Source organism: Stenella coeruleoalba (assembly GCF_951394435.1).
Source record: "Stenella coeruleoalba genome assembly, chromosome: 3".
Lineage (NCBI taxonomy): Eukaryota > Metazoa > Chordata > Mammalia > Artiodactyla > Delphinidae > Stenella > Stenella coeruleoalba.
The window spans coordinates 87,627,017-87,644,843 of NC_137148.1; the positions used below are offsets into that span (position 1 = coordinate 87,627,017).

The 17,827-nt window shown below is 36.4% G+C and overlaps 1 protein-coding gene across 3 annotated transcripts in view; it reads right to left on the reverse strand.

The window, feature by feature from the left end:
- Window positions 1-17,827, reverse strand: part of FBXL17 (F-box and leucine rich repeat protein 17) — a 479,571-nt gene that overhangs the window by 99,697 nt on the left and 362,047 nt on the right. The window lies entirely within an intron of this gene.

Genomic DNA, 17,827 nt, shown 5'->3' on the forward strand with positions numbered 1-17,827 from the left:
CATCATATTTTAATGGTTACATTAACATGTGAATTAAGGACCAACTTAGGACAAGTAGGAAGGTAAGGGTCCTGCTAGCAATGTTTTATATATGAGATAGTTAAGGGAACTGGGGTCATTAGCCTTGGGAAGAAAAAACCTGGAAGAGAGGATGTCAAGACATTTCAAATATTTGAAAAGAATTTTTATAGAAAACACATTATATATGTCCTGATGAGCAGAGCTGGACCCAAAGTCCTGAAGACACAAAGAAGAAGACTTCAATTCTCACTATCAGAACTACTCAGAAACAGTGGGGAAAATACTTGGGAGAGTAACAAATGGCTCTTCATAGGAAAGATTTTAAGTACAGACTGAATTATCATCCTCTAAGAACCATGTGGAAAGAATTTCCTTTTTGGATAAGAGCAGGGACTAGATAATAATAGCTGACTTTTACTAAGCACTCAGCGATGTGCTAAGAGCTTTACAGAATTACTCATTTAGTGTTCACAGCAACTCTAAAAATAGATACCACCATTTTTCTGATGAGGAAACTGAGATAGGTTAAGTGACTTGCCCATGGTCCAACAGAAAATAGCTGAACAGGAGTCAGATCCAGGCTGCATGACTCCAGAATCTGGACTCTCAGCCTTCATATTAGCCAGCTTCTAAACTAGTTGATTTCTGAATCTTCTCTACCTCTAATTTCCATGTTTCCATCTCTCACAACTTTCTGCAGTCACTTGTTGACTGGCATCCCATAGGCCTGTGATTTCCCGTTTCTAAGATTTGTAAGGAAAGGAAGTTTATGGGAAATAGACGAATATGTACCATCTCCTGGAGATGTATAGGAATGCATATGTAAGGAGACAGAGTTGTAGCAGAAGGGGAATATTAATCTACACAAACCCTCCAAGAAAAAGTCTCTATAATCAAAAACGACCCTATAAGAGATCCCTCTGCTCATTCAGAAAGAGAATTTTGAGATGCTTTTAGATATACAATAATTTAAAATATGCCATACTTAACAAAAAGATCCAAGAGGAAAATCAAAAGGTATACCAACCTTTATGAATATCGTCTTGCCATTACATTAAAAAGTGATAACTGCAGGAAGTTAAGGCTGTTAACATTCTAAAAATAGAATAACAACCATACAATATTCCATATAAGGAGAGAGTTTATAAAGCAAAATGTTCTGGAGTAATTTGAGATCCATATAAAAATCAGGTGGATAGGGCTTCCCTGGTGGCGCAGTGGTTGAGAGTCTGCCTGCCGCTGCAGAGGACACGGGTTCGTGCCCCGGTCTGGGAGGATCCCACATGCCACAGAGCGGTTGGGCCCGTGAGCCATGGCCGCTGAGCCTACGCATCTGGAGCCTGTGCTCCACAGCGGGAGAGGCCACAACAGTGAGAGGCCCGCGTACGGCAAAAAAAAAAAAAAAAAAAAATCAGGTGGATAAATAAGATAATGACAAAGAGCAGAACACCCCACAGAATGCACAGATAATCTGATCTGGTAAAAACTTTTGGGTCTATTACTATGCTTAGATGACTCACATGGTCTCATCTGGCACAATTTTGTAGTGATAGTAAAAAAATACAATTTGCTCATTTAGAACATGTTTTAGAGCTGGGTGAGAAATAATTTCCCTAAATTGAATATGTGGGAACGAATTACAACCCCAAATCTGCTATTAACCTCAAAACAGGTAATTGCAAGTTTGTGTCTAAATCCATTTGTCATAATTGAACAAATGAAGAATCAACATGATGGATGTGGTTAATGTGTGACAGTTATCATGAGCACCATGAGCCCAAACTAATAACAACATCAAAGAGAGATTCCAAATGTGATGCAGCCATGAAGGCAAAACTAATTTCCGAATTATAATAGCAACATCCAAGAAAGCTAATGTTTTCTTTGTGTGATAGTCACAGCTGGGCATCTGGAGGATGGCCGGCCACTAATGTCCTAATAAATGGTAGGCACACACTGGAAAGGCTGTCATCACGTGGTGAGCTGAACAAAATTGCTGCTGCTTTTGTCATAATGGACCTGCCTGGCAGCACGTCACAAGGTGCTGGAAAAAAGTGAGTCTCATTCCCGGTTCGGACTCCGGGCTCGACGTGCCTAAGAATTCTCAATCCTACGGTATAAACACATTTTCAGTGCATACGGGTAATACTCCTTCTTTACTCTTCTGCAACATTTCTTCCCTGTTTTTCTGTTGAGAGAATACCAGAAGTCCTGGAAACTACTTGGTAGCGTCACAGCAAGATCTTGCTTTAGGCAACAGTCACCTCGCAGTTAAGACAGAAAACTGCCTGCAGATTTTGGGAGAACAGAGGCTTTCGTTGATGCCACTTGATACCGGGGGAGAATAACCACTCTGGTAGCCACTGGCAGACCTTGGTGAACTGTACAAGGAAAGGCAATGACCCTACCCTGCTAGACTGAGTGTCATGAGATCAGAGAGATCGGAGAGAAGGTCTTTTTCATCTTTACATCCCTGGCACCGAGCACTGTGCCTGGAATGGATAGCCAAGAAATAAAGAACAATATAGAAGAGAGTTAAGCAAACAGGCTCAGAATCTTGGCTCTGCCGCTGACTAGCCTATGTGACTCTGGCCAGCTTATTTCAGCTAAATCTCAGTATCTCTCTACAAAAAGCAAAAACAGTTGTGGGGATTAAATAGTGTATTAAAGCATTTAATACACAGTTGTGCTAAAGAAACCGGCAGTTTATTGCATCAAATACATTTTAATGATGAAAGCTGCCTAGGAAGTATGAGGTAAGGGAAAATAGAGAAAAAGCCCAAGATGGTCAATTTTCACAGATCAAAGGGGGCGACAAAAGTTCTTTGCATAGCACTTTGAGGTGAATACAAATGATCTTTACTTGTCCAAAGCAGCTTTTTTAAAAAAATCTAATTGGCTTTTTATCATTGGTTATACAAGGGTTCAAAGACAAAGTCTGTCCCAAAACAGTAAATTCTGAGAGTAAATAGAAATTAGAATTAATATTTCTGCCTCATTTTAGCTCAGAAAATTTCTTAAAATCTGGACTATTTTAACAGTTGTAGACCCTCAAGGACAGGAATACACATACATTTTTAAAAAAAACAAACTTCTTAACTTTTAGTCATTGGTTTAAGTATGAACATATCTGCCAAACTAAGTGTAGACACATAAAATAATTGATGGCTCCTCTCTTTCAAACATTTTTACATTTATCTACTCTTGGCATTCTTCTATAAAATCACCTTTCTATGGTTTTCTCTCTTTTGACAGGATACAATTTGGATTTTTTTTTTGCACTGCTCATAGTTTTAAAATTAAAGTAGATATCTTAGATATTGGCAGTTTTCCACATCTGCCTCCAACATGACTAAAACTATCTTGGTATCATTTCCGGGGATAAATAACTAATTAGTTATTTGAGTCTCCAGTCACAGAATTGGTTAGCAATGATGAGTATTTTAATATAATTGTTTCTTATTGAAGGGTTAAATTTGAAAGAAACTGTTAGGCCTTCGAAGACTTCTTCAAATTATGGTTTTCTGATGTGTGTCAAATTTTAGGTTCACAAATGTGTTCGTTATTTTAATATACCATCAAATAGCTCTGATAATCAAATGATGTTTTCAGTGACTCTGTTTAATACATTGGCATGTTTCCAAAATACAGACCTGAAGTAAGTAATCAGACATGAAAGCAAGGTTATTTGAACTATTTAAATGGCACTTTCATACATCCACATATTCTGATTAAACTAGATTGTGTACATGAATGTGTATGTGAACATGATTCAGCCTAAAGAAGTCCAGCTTTTCTTAGAACAGTCAATAAGTTAATTTGACTTTCCTGATGAAAAATATACAAATATTCAACGCAAGGTGAAATCCATATGTATATCTTGTGATTAGTGATTACAGCCTCTTAAGAACCACCACTCCAGTGCTAGAGCATGACATCTGTCTCATCAGACACAGACTGGTCAGAAAGGCAGGAGACATGAACTGTCACACCTTACTCTATGATGTCACCACACATGCTGCTTCTCTTCTCTCCTTAACACTATCATCTGCCCCATGACAACACATCCCCTTCTACTTTGTCTTCATCCACTTGGAAACTTCACTGTTCCTCCAGGATCAGTCTTCCTCCTTTACTCTCACTAAATATTCCTCTGACCGTAAAAGGATAGATGTACTTTTATGGGCTCAGTTACTACTTGTGTGTAGCAAACTCTGAAATGTTGCTTTATGGAATGTTAAAATGCAAGGAATCTCAGGACTCTTATTTTATGTACAAGAAAATGGAAGCTGGAAGCCATGAAGTCTCTTGGCTAAACTTACCCATCTAGTTGGCATCAGGGAGAGCACTAACTAGAACACAGGTCTCTGCAATTCCAGTTGCCTGCTCTCTACTATACAGCACTGCATCCATTTCTTTCCTTGGCGCAACATTTGGTCTCTTGCACCTCTACCTTCTTACTGGACCTCACACTTCAGATGTCCAAAACCAGATTCTTCACCTTCTCTCTCAAGCCAACTCCCATGACATTTTTTTTTTCCCCCACTAATGTCATCTCAATCTCCAGGTTATCCTAGCATGAAATCTTGAAATCTCCTTTGAGTGCTTCCTTTTATCTTCTGAATATAATCAGTAGCAGGTCTTTGGTATGGATATGATATTGAAATATACCTATCTTTCAAGGACAAGTGTAAATACTATCTCTTCAATCAACCCTTCCAAGGTCATCAATTCATATTGATTTCTCTCTCCTCTGAACTCATAGAGCATCGACTGAGTCTACCAATTCTTTTGATACTTAATCATATATCTTATATCTTACTGTGTCACAAATTACCAAACTTTAAATTTTTTTGTAATTCTCATAAGACCTAGAAAAGTTTATGCATATAGTAGGTACTCAATAAATTCTCATTGCATTGAATCATATTTCTCTGTAACTTGTTATTGGCTGACGTAGCTCTAAAACATGAATACGATACTTGCAAATATTTTCTGATAGTTTTGAATATTAAAAGAAAAAAATTGAGTGCTGACTAAATATTCCACTCAGAAGAGCATCTCATTTAATATAATATTTATAAGTGAGAATAAAGGTAAGTAGATATGCACAAAATAAAATGAATATAAAATAACTCTAACAAGTATTATGGATATTACCCAAATGTGGCCATTTCAATAATGTTTTTCCTGACACATATATGAAACACAAAAATAATGTAAAATAGCAACGTCTTTAAGGGGACAGTGCTGTCTCAGGAAAGATCTCAGTTGAGAAAGTATGCTGAACCACGCACCGAACAGCAGTCCACTGGCCTGTAGTGCAAAGGAGGGCACACTGTTACAGAGTGCAGGGGTCCTCACAAGGAAAACATCCTATTTCAACTTCCCACGTCTAACTTGCGGAATCATTAATAGGCAAAGACAGCTGATTTTAATTGTTTCACTGGTACACAGGAAGAATGACAATCTCAAAAGTAAAGAATTCTTTTTCCCCTCCTAATTAGTCAAAGAAAGTTGACATACCATGGCATATTCATGAGTCTACAGGAGAGGAAACAGATTTTAAAAGGAGAGATGAATGAAAAGATAGCAGGCAGAGAGAAAAATGATTTTGATTACAGAAGACTACAAATGAAGGAAAATTTAGATAAACTAATATTAAAAAGCTGAAATGGTTAGGGCGAAATCAATAAATGTAAAAAGCAGAAAAGAAGTGGAATAAGGTTAATTATAGGAAAACTGACTTTCTCCTTTTTCTTATCCATAAAATTAGGCTCAGGGAACTATAGATTGCACAATTACTGCTCTGATACAAAAAGCGACTTTAAAGCCAGAAATTTACTTCAAATTCCACACAGGAAATTTAATCTCATTAATTTACTGACATACCTTAGATATGTTAAGTATGGAATATGTAATGCATTTTGAAAATCAACTCTAAATTTTACCCAACTTCAAGGAAACAAAATTTTTCTTCCAAATAATAAAATAATTTTTAGAAGTAAATGCTGAAAACTAGTAAACTATAAGGAATTTCATTTTTTAATTACATTTGCTGATATTTGAAAATCGCTTCCAACAAATAGAATAATTCATATGAACTAAATAATGCATTGAGCAGGAGGAAGTATTGACCCTGAAGAACCGCAAATTCAATACATACCACGAAATCATTCTCCCCTTACCTAAATAGCTGTTAGTCTTAAGAAAAAAAAAAAAAGAAAGAAATTAGAGTGAATACTATCAGTAGCATGGGTTTGTGATTTTTTTAAAAACAAATAACTAAGAAAGATTACAAAGATGTTTTACTTTTAAAAAACTAATAACTATAAAGATCACAAAGATGCTTTACTTTACCACAAACTGATTCCATAACCCTCTTTAATGTTGATTTTGCAGTCAGAGTAGAGGCAGCTCAGAGCTATTGCAGCTCCCTGTGACAGGAGTCTCCGAAGGAGATGAATGAGATCATCCTATTGATAAGGTCGCAATCAATCTGAAGTAGACCTTTTATAAATTAGCAAAATGTTGCAGCACTTTAGTAAGTGTCACCAACAGCCTTTCTCCATGAACAATGCACTGGCTTATGGAAAACTGATTTTTTTAATTAAAAATTTCTCATAACAAAAGATGTGCTGCTACACCTACTTTTTCCCAATTCGTTATTATTTCAGAGACATAGATTCTCAAGGTAGCCTACACTTACATCTGGGTTCAGAATAGCCCACTTTCCAAAAGTCTTTTAAAGTAAGTTATGTCCACTAATTAAAATCAATCTCTATGGTTAAAGTGTCAAAAGAAAGTTTTCTCAAAACACTAAGAGACATCAATCTTAAATAAAATTCTGACCCTATTAAAATGAAAATATCTTTAGCAATACTTGAAAAGACTTAACTCAAAATCGATGAACTCTTGTATCAATCTGAAGAAAGCAAAACCAACCCTTTCGCTTTCTTGGGATGAACAAAGTGGACAGAAAAGGAGTGCTTAGATTTAAAGGGGTTGTCATTAAAACTATCGAAAACTTAACCATCTTTTTTTGTAATTTATTTTTATAATGGGATATAGCTGGTTTTCAACGCTGTGTTTTTTGCTGCTGTACATCCACTTGATTCAATTACAGAGACATCAATAAATTCTTTTTAAGAAAAAAAAAACTTAACCATCATGTAGCAAGAGAAGTCAGTTTTTTTTTCCTTCAAGTAAAAATTATTACGGAAACTCTTCCAGATCCACATACACATGATAGATGCATGGATGGATGGATGGATGGATGGATAGATATTTACAAATAATTTTATTAATACTTACAGAAAAGCAGTCCTCAAAGTGGAAATCTGCTTCAAAATTACCTAGGGTACTTGTTAAAAATTCAGATTCCTGGAGGTATATTCAGATTCCTCTGCAGGTATAGTAAGGAATCTGCAATTTTACTATGCTCCCCATGTGATTATTTTGCACAGTGAGGTTTCAAAACTACTGCTGTAGAAAGACTTGGTTGGCCACTTTGCTGTGTACAGTATGGTGCTGGTAATCTCTAGCTTTCTTTCCACAGGCATAAGGTGTAGTGGTCAGAGTTCAGGTAGAATGAGGCTCCAACTCTTGTCTTCCCTTTACAACCTAACTTTGGGCAAGTGACTTCAAATCTCTGTGATTTGGGTTCCTCATCTTGAAAATAAGGATTTTAACCTCCCATAGAGGTGCTTTGGGATGAAAGAAAATTTACCTTAAGTCTGGCACACAGGAGCCTCTCAAAGATCATGTTATTAGTTCAATCCCCACAGGGGCAATTAACTTGTCCTGCAGCTGGTCCACAAAATGTACCTTAAGACAGCAGCCAAGAAAAGAAACCGACTATTCTGGGGTGATGTTCTCCTGACTCTCTAAGATAAGGTGATATGATGAAACTCTGATACCAACTCTTCAGAAAACTAATTTTGTAGGAGTGGGCAGAAGAGAGACTGCCAATTGAACAGTTTAGGGAAAGTCAAGAGAAGCACTGAAAAGAAATGGTTCCAAATCAAAGGTAAATTTTTAGTTTTTGTGCCCAAATCTAGGCACCGATAGTGTTGGGAAGGTAGCAAATGAATCTGCATCGATTTCACAGTTAAAATTAGGATATAATGTGTCACCTTCAGGACTGTGAGGCTGATTCCTTTCATTTTAAATTTACATGGTTTCACTGCTTTGCTTAATATAGTCATTTCTTGATTATTAGTTTCTTTCCCTTGTGCTTTCTCAACCTTCCAGTGTCACTGATTAAAAATCTTGGTGCCAGAAGTATACAGCTATGAGGACAAAGGGCATTGGCTTTATAACTAATACAGGTGAGGAAAATGGGGATAGAGACCCAGAAAGAGTGGGTGTAAACAACATCTGGTTCCACCAACTGCTCCACTAGACTCAGCCAATTAGTGTGATCAGGAAGTAACATGCTAATAAACAGTTCTAACACTGGAAAGGAGAGAAAGGAAACAGGATTTTTTCATTGGTTAGAAAAAATGGCTTCAGGCCAAGTTACAAAAAAAAAAAAAACCGAAAATCACTCAGGAAGAAGAGACTCTTTATTTCCTACTTGAAATATATATTTAGAAATACATGACTAAAAAGTACTACAATTAAAGTTGATATTAGTGAAGGAAATGTTGCATGTCACCTTTCAGAGCTTCATACAGATTTTAACGCATTGACTACATTTGATTCCTCAAATTGGGGCATATTCCTTTTCTCCACCTAACATAACTGTATAACTTTCTGCCCACATCAACTCAGGTGTCACCTAAGCTGCTTTGTATGTCCAAATACAGCATAAGCACACACTTATGTACACATAAAATGAAAACCAGCACTTTGGATTGTATTTTAATTACAGAGAATACAGTTTGCAAATGTTTATAATTAATTGTGGTAGAAACTTCCTGATGACTAAGTTGGATTGAGGAAAAACAAAACATGTTTTAAAATGAACCCCTATTCCCATTTTTACTAAGCAGTTTTAAGATGACCTAGTTGATTCTAGGCGGTGATGGACATTGACATGTAGAATGCTTCCATAAACAGCAGTTTGTGAATCAGGCATCCTGTACAGGGCATGAGGCTCTGTGTCCACGCAATAAACTCTTAACTGTTGATGTGGTAGGGAAAAGATCTAAGGTGAAATGGTACAATGGCCACGTAATCCAGGTGGAGAGCATAATTATCTCCCTTATGATTATGAGTCAACTATAGTACACAGAGATGAAATGGCTTTTAAAAAAAAAGCAAATCATGAGTAAAAATAGAAGGAGAAAAGATAGCCCAGATTCTGGTTTGTTTTTTTTTTTTGGTCAGTTGTTCTCAGCACATAGAGATATAGAACTGTTCCTTTATTTTTTGGTAATTTTAAATATCTCTCTTCCTTCATAGGCCATTACCCTTTCCCTTTATTCAGTTTTAATACTCTTATTGACTAATGTAAAATATTTACTCTCAGAACAAAAGATATATTATACAGACCTCAGAGTGATCTGCACTTCAGCCAACTCAAAATTTAAGAGTCAACATCTAATATATCTTTTTCTATCTCCTTTTGTGAATAAAGAAAAGCCTAAATTATTTATCCCTCTATAGATGGGCCAGCTACAAGTTAACTTGTCCTTAAAAAGCACCAAAACGCAAATGATTGGGCTATTTAATACAGAGATATTTACAGCATGCTTCTCTGACCTATGGCCTCACTTAAAAAAAAAATCATCCATTTCTTAATTTTATTTCAAAGTGATGTCACACAACTAGAGTTCAGTAAAAACAACATGACAAATTAGAATTTACAAGAAACCACGTTCTTTATTTTGAAATGTGACCTGCAGCATGTTTGTATTTTGTATATCTCAAGAAATATATCATTAAGAGCTCCTTCCTCATCCTCAAATGAAAAGTTACCAGAATTCTTCCATCCTTCAATCACTCCCCCTTCGATGGCCACTGCTCATGCTCTAGCTGTGACTCATCCAACAACAGCCTATGATGATACAATCTAACGGAAGCTTTGGGACCACTCAAGCTCTGGCCTCACTTCTTTGAGGAATGGGGCAAAAGCTCTAAAATGAACACTCCTATGGGTGCTCCTGGCACACCTCTAAACAACAGTCTCTTCTTCTAGTGCTGGGCCAGCTAACACCCTGTGGCCCATTTTCCCTACATTAGACAGGCCTGTGCTTTCTCCTAAATTAAAACAGTAACATTCAAAATTACGTAGAAAATAATCCTGTGATAATGCTAAGAAGAAAATGAAGGAAAAATTGAATCAAGTTCCAAATTTTACAGGGATTATTGCACATCTTTCAAAATTCTGCATCCTCAGTTTTATGAATGATGGGGCAATCACATATTTTCTTAAAATAAACTCTGTCACATTAGAGTTAAAACTGTCAAGTATGGTCAAGGTTCTGTGGAAATTAGTGGAGACATGAAGATCAGGTGCTTTAGCATCAGGAAGTGACTTGAATGTGGTCTCCATGGTAACAGCCTTGGTGCTTACATCAAAGGCCCTTCTCTTATATGCACAATACCCCGTGATATTTCTGACTTTCTGACGAGTGCTTGGGCCATGGAATTGTTCTCCTCTTAGGTGGGGGCCCACTGCATTCAGGGCTGATCACTAAGTTTAGTTTAGATGCTGATGGGTGAAATTCTCTCACAGAACCCTGGGTCTAGCAAAGTACAAAGACCACTTTATATAAAGAGAGGTGTTCAGGAATCATGTAGAAGAACCTCATGTATTTTCAACTTACTTTTATTCAGTTACACAGAAAATTAAAACGTTCTGAATCACGATCATTATTTAATATGTAGGGCTGAGAAATAATCACACACACTCACACGCACACAGGCAACTCTTTGTTATGGAGATAGATTTTATTTCTGTATGCATTTTGTGATATGCCTCACCTGCCTTTCACCTGGTTCTAATCAACTTCATACTCCCTTCTACCCACTCATCAAATTCACTAGTTTATTTGCTTGGTACATTTCAATGACCACACTGTGAAAAGCATGCTAATCACCCCATCATATGTTATATTTTAGTAGGGGTGGCTTTTATTATGCAAAAAAGTTCACATGCGCAATGTACTAAGTTTTGTTATAGTGGTTCTTATAACATGGGGACTATGTCTGAATTTTACTGAAAATATCAGTTTCAGGTCCCTTCCAACATGGTCTCAACTGACACAGACCAGAGCTTAAAGCAGTTTGCTAAAGTTGTGGCCAGAAATGGCCTCTGAGTTCCCTGTTTCTTTTATGCATTTTTTTTTTTTTTTTTTGTCTTTTGAACTAACATGGTCTCACAAAGGCAAGAAAAGCTCTGGGAGGTTTATTCAGCACTTTGCAGTAAAATCCATACTTACTGCAGAGAACATTTCAGTAGATTTGTTCTCAATGACTAAAATTAATCTGTATACTTTCCTTCTCATGCGACACACAAGTCCTGGGGCCTTATTCTGTTGTGGGAACTGATATTCAGATTAACCAAGAACAGGAATGATATGGGCAGAAGGCAAATTTGGGGAACTTTGTGGTTCCTGTTGGTTCTTGATTCGTTTTTATTTTCACTCCTTTGGATACCTTGCTTTTCATGTGGGCCGGAGCTCACAGTTCTGGGACTCAACTTGTCCTCCTTACATGCAACAGTTGCTCATCTACTCTCACCTTAAGAGTAACCCCCAAAGGATTCTGATAGACTGAAAATACAATATAGCAATCCATTGTACTTGGGTCTGAAAGGTTGACTACAATTGGAAAAACTCTAGTTCTGTAACATTTATTTAGTAACTATTTACTAACTGCCTCCTCTGTGCCAGTACTGTGCTAGAAAATAGGGTTATAAATATTTATAAGTAACACTACCAAACCTTAGGGAATTCCCAATCCAGAGGGAAAGAAGGCTGGTGAGTATTTAATTCTCAGCAGAGTGTGATGCAGGTTACCAGAGGTTTTGCACAGGAAGTTACCGGAGTACAGAGGAGAGGCAGGTGGGCTGGGTGCCAGAGAAGGATTCCTTGAGAAGGCGAGTCTGAGCTGACCACAGAGTGATAGTAACAACCAGCCTGGCTGCAAACAAGTGGAGGTTCAAGTTGGGGAGGGACACTAGGGCAGAAAAAGCAATACATGCAAGAGGCACAGACATGGGATCACCAAGTGTGGTCAATGTCTGTTAACTAAGGGGACGGCGGTGGGGGGTGGGCACTAAGAGTGGGGCAAGGCCTGGGGAAATAGAGATGATTTAAACTCATGGGTAAATCAAAATCAGTCAAAACCTGCTACACTGTGGATAAAATAGAACTAATGTCAAATGTTTTTCCTGATAAATATTTATTTCCTGAAAGACAGCTAGTTGGAGAATGCCTTCATTTGGATGTGAGAACCTCTATCTCAGTTGCACAGCTTTCTCAGCTGAACTTCTTGATTTCCAGTGATCATGGGTGGGTATGTGGCAATGGGTGGGAGGGAACAAAGGATAGGAGATGGGTTCTTGGAGTTTGGGTAAGAAAAGATCAAGATTTTTATAATGATACCTTTATTCATTAATTCATTATAGTAAATGTGATTCACAGAAGAGTGAAATGCCTTTGGAATTAAAAAAAGGGAACACAGTAAATGTTCACTATAGATCTGTTATATATTTTTTGTTGTCTAATTCTTTAAAAATTGAAAACAATTTAAAATTTAAAATAAAACATATAACAGTTTCTATTTGGAAAGTTCTGGAAATGAACAGTGATGATGGCTGCACAACACTGTGAATGTACTTATTAATGCCACTGAATTGTACACTTAAAATGGTAAATTCTGTGTCATGCATATTTTTACCAAAAAATTAAAAACTATATAAAGTTATATATAACATATATACACATACACACACACACACACACGCACTTATACGCAGATGTTTTCAATAAATATGTACTACAGTACTTCATGATCCCTGGTTGGCTGAATCTGGGGATGGAGAATCATGGTTACAGAGAGTCGACTGTAAAGTCATACATAGATTTTCAACTGCAAAGAGAGTCGGTGCCCCTAACCCCTGCGTTGTTCAAGGGCCAACTTTGTATATACAAGTTAGGACTTATAGTACAAAACTCTCCATGTAGGGTAAAACACCAGTAATGACATTATTTAATAACCCATGCTTTCACTGTGACTAACATTCCACTATATAAATAGCTACCAATTATTGACCATCTACTCTGTCAGGCCTGTGATACAACCTACAACACATGCCCTTTGATACTGGTATTATTCCCATTTTACAGATGAGAAATATATACTATTAGGATAAGAAATAACATTTACATGCAAAAATTGAAAGACCATTACATAGAAGTTACTGCTACTGCTTTACACGCCAGATGGGATTTTAAAATTTTTTCTTACATTCTTTTCTTTTAATTTTTAAAAAATTTTTCTTACATTCTTAAATGCAATTTTAGAAGATACCTATGGGCCAGTTGGTTGTAAATAACAGAGCAAGTGTTAGTTTTTTAAAATGAACCACTTTCCATTTTATTTTAAGGAATCTTGTGTAACCATAAGCTAATTATTTTCATAAATTAGAACAGAGAAGTGGATATCAGTAAATTTACACAGCTGATAAATTTCTTTTAACAATTTAAGTAATTTCAAGATTCATATAGGATTCCTCATAGATATGCCAGAATTTGGCAAAAGCATAAAATTTGATAGAGAAGACAGTTATTTCAAGCAATGCATACCACCCAATAATCTAATTTTAAAAAGCTATCTGAATAACTTCATGGTACAAAACCCACCCCCCTGTAGGGAAGTCTTTATCTGTAACAGAAAATTATGTGTTCATGATGAGGAGGAAAACAAAAAAACACTTAAAATATTTGGAAGAAGTAATCACACACTATCAAAGAATAAAGTATTTGTAGGATTCTCAAATCCTGATCTTTTAGTAAACTGCATATATATTGTAAATCCCAGGACTTTCCCTGAATACTTGAAGGATCTGGGAGTGAGAAGCCTGTGGCTCTGGTCCTGGGCCTCCTCCCATTAATTGAGAGCCTACTGTGGGCCAGACACTCTCACTAGGCACTGATGAACAAGACAGACACAGTCCCTTGCTTTTAAAATGGGGAATGAGAAATTTAACAGGAGCAATACATAAATATAAACGATAAGACCTACATAAGAAATGTACTTGTTATAAAGCAGAAACTAACACACCATTGTAAAGCAATTATACCCCAATAAAGATGTTTAAAAAAAAAAAAGAAATGTACAAGATGCTAAGACTAAACATAAGGGGAGGGATCTAATTTGCCAACAATTTCTACAAGCTGAAAGCAAAGGCTTTGAAGTCAGGAAAAACTGGATTTTAATCCTGGCTTCTCTAGTTAGTAAGTAGTTGGGTTACTTAACAGCTGTGCTACTGAGCCTTTCTAAGCTTCAGTATTTTTACCTGGAAAATGAGGATAGCACTGCTTTTTCTTTGAGTCTCATAGTAAGAAGAGATAAAGTATGTAAAATGTCTAACAGTACCAACTGCACACATAGTAGGTACCATTATTATTTTAATACCGCCATTTATTATAAAATACACAAACAGCATGAAACATTTGACTCTGGGAGCATGGAAAATCATGTTACTACTCTCTGACACTCTGTTGTTGTTATCTTTAGCATACTCAAATTTTGGAGATGCAAATCAACAATTTTATTATTTGAAAACTCACTCTAGGGTTTATATAACAGAAAGTAAAGTGTGGGAAGTAAATTCTTTTCCAGTTAATGAGGTTAATCATCAGATAATTCAGAACATCTAAAATCCTGGATAAATGCTTAAGTTTGTCTTCCTTTGCCAGTACAAAGGAGACCTAGCACTTTTATCACCTAGGCAAATGTCCAAATAAACAAAGTTTGAGGAATGTAAATAAAGTGGAATAGGTTTTATGTCAGTAAGAGCTTTTTAAGATTTATCATGGACCCAATCTAATATAGACAGGTGAATTCACTCCACAGCTGCCCTTTCTTTTTTTTACTTCACTTTATGTAAGGAGGACCCGGCATCAAGAAAAGGTTCCCATTTTCTTTATCCAAATGGAGAATTTTGCGCAAAGAGATCACTTTGTCATACGAGCTTTCACATGGTGAGCTGAAAGATTTGTTGCTTCCTTATATGATCAAACAACAACAATAAAAATCACAGGGGATGCAGTGTCTGGGCAAAGCACAATTAGAGCCATGAATAATTCTCGGGGATAAAAATGATTACTTAGAGAACAAACACCATGAAATTACTGATTATCTATTCCTTTCCAAAAAATTACCCAAAGTGAAGAGTACTTAAATGTGATACAAATATCAAATGTAATACAAATATGCTAACTGGATCCTAACTGCATGAGAAAACAATCCTGAGCCAAGAAGCTGCACCCAATTCTCATGCTTTAAATGAAGAATCTTAATAAAAATCATGGTTTCCATTAAATGTTGTCCCATTATCATTAGCACACAGTTAAGACTTGATATCGAATGGATAGCTCTACCTTCAAGGCTATTTATAGGAAGCTAATAACTGGGACCCCAAAGACCTCAATTTGCATAAAAAGGAGGCAAGGCTACATTCACTCAAGTATACAAATGGCAACCTTATAGACAAAAGCTCTAAGAACTCATAATCTCTTCTTTTTGGATTTTGTCAGGGATGGCTGGCTAATTGGAGGAATTCATGAAAGTTCCTTACAATCCAATTAGCACTTCAGTGCAATTAAGCGGCAGAGGCTTCCCTATTCTGTAGAGAATGGCTTTGATCTTGCAGTGAAAAGTGTCCTTCCTTAAAGCTGTGGTTTTGATTTTTTTCTCAGTAATTAGTGCTAATTGTAAACCCAAGCCTGACCCGCTATAAACAGAGTGTTTTACCGCATTTGACACTAGGACCTTAAATCAGTGTTCTCTTTTGTCTATATTGTACTTGCTTATTAGAAGTCTGGCTATTTTGCTCATTATTTGATGCACAATGGATAAGTACATACTAAAGTCAGCTGAAACAAATGCCTGGATCTTAAGAGCTTGTGTGGGTATTTTCACTGATGTCTTTTAAGCCCAGTTACCATAAAAGTAGTTGATTGAATTTCACTTAAGGAATATACTGTAGTTTTTCCACACAAAGAATGACTATTCAGAAGCAATTTCTAAAGAGGTTTAGTGACCCTTGTATGTTTTGAAAATAAAAACAAAAGATGAAAATGGTCTTTTCACAGGAGCAAACAAAGAACTGTACAAATCAACTGCAGCAGTCTGCTGAAAAATACCTATTACAACAATGTCTGTTAAATCAAATCATTGTTTAGATTCATAAAAATGAATTAAAACATAAGCCTGTTAGTGACTAGGCCAATGAGATATCTCTATATGGAAAGAAGATGCTGCAAAATATAAAATCCCGTTCCTTCTCTAAGGTATAGATAAGACCTTTTGAAATTAGCACACATTTTCTATGCAAATGCAAAGCGGCTGGATATTAGATAGGACACTTTTCCCTCAAATGTTTTTAAACATACTCTATTCCATTACTTAGTAAATGGAATAGAAAAAAAAAAAAGATAAAGGAAGCTAGCCCAGTCCAGGTTACATCATTAGACATTCTGAATCCGGACTAATTTACTGATCTTGAAGTAGACATAGTCTAGTGTACAGACATATAATTACTAGGAGGAAAAATATCTATCTAAATACAAACATACTCAACACAAAAAGTATGATAACGCCAATTAGCGCTACCTAGAAACAGCTATTTTGGTAAAAAATTTTTTCCCTTATGGAATAAAGTCAAGAATCTAGAAACAGTATTTTCTCTAAAGGACAACATGACTGAATATGACTAAAGCAAACAAAAGGCAAGATGGACTGTTAAAAATCATCCCTTATTTTATGTCTTTTAAATTTATTCTCATCATTAAAAAACCCAAAGTATTGCATGCATACAGTTTAGAAATCAAATAATAATAAAAGGCCAGTCAAAAACTTAGGGGTACTTTCCCATTCCCTCCCCTCCTCCTTCCTAGAGGCAATGACTTTCAACTCTTTTAGCCATTGCTTCGGCTCTTCTTTGGTTCCATATTTTATTTTATTTTATTTATTTTTGTTTGTTTGTTTTTGTTTTTGTTGGCTCCATATTTTAAAATCAGCTACGACTGTAGTGACGTGGCTCACAGGGATAAGCCCTGACTATCTGCATTTTGGAGCTCCTCAGGGGAAGAGGCTAGAGGCTCAGGTGTAGGACCACTAGACTTTCACCTGTGTTTTCGGTGTGGTTCCCTCACCCTCTTCAGTCCCTGTAGCCTTTAAGTCCTGAGACTCCCTGATTCTGTCTTCCCCAGAGCATCACCTTCTACCTGGATGGAAGGGGTGAGGTCATCTGACCAGGGGCAGTGGAAATGACCAGGAGGTCTAGTTGCAACTTGTACACATTTTCAAGCAATCCCTATTTTCACTACCCTCACCCTGTATTACTACATGACCTCCAATTCTGAGATCTTTTTGGGAGGCAGACTGGTAAACTGTTCTTTGGTACTCTCAACCTACATGCATTTTTGTTTGACCAAAATCTACTAAATCACTTATCATTCCTTTAAAAAAATTTATTGTGGTAAAAAATATATTCAAATTGTGCCATTTTAACTATTTTTAAAGGTATAATTCAGTGGCAACAATTATACTCACAGTATTGCACAACCATCAACACTATTTGCAAAACTTTTCCATTACTCTAATCATTTATCATTCTCCCATC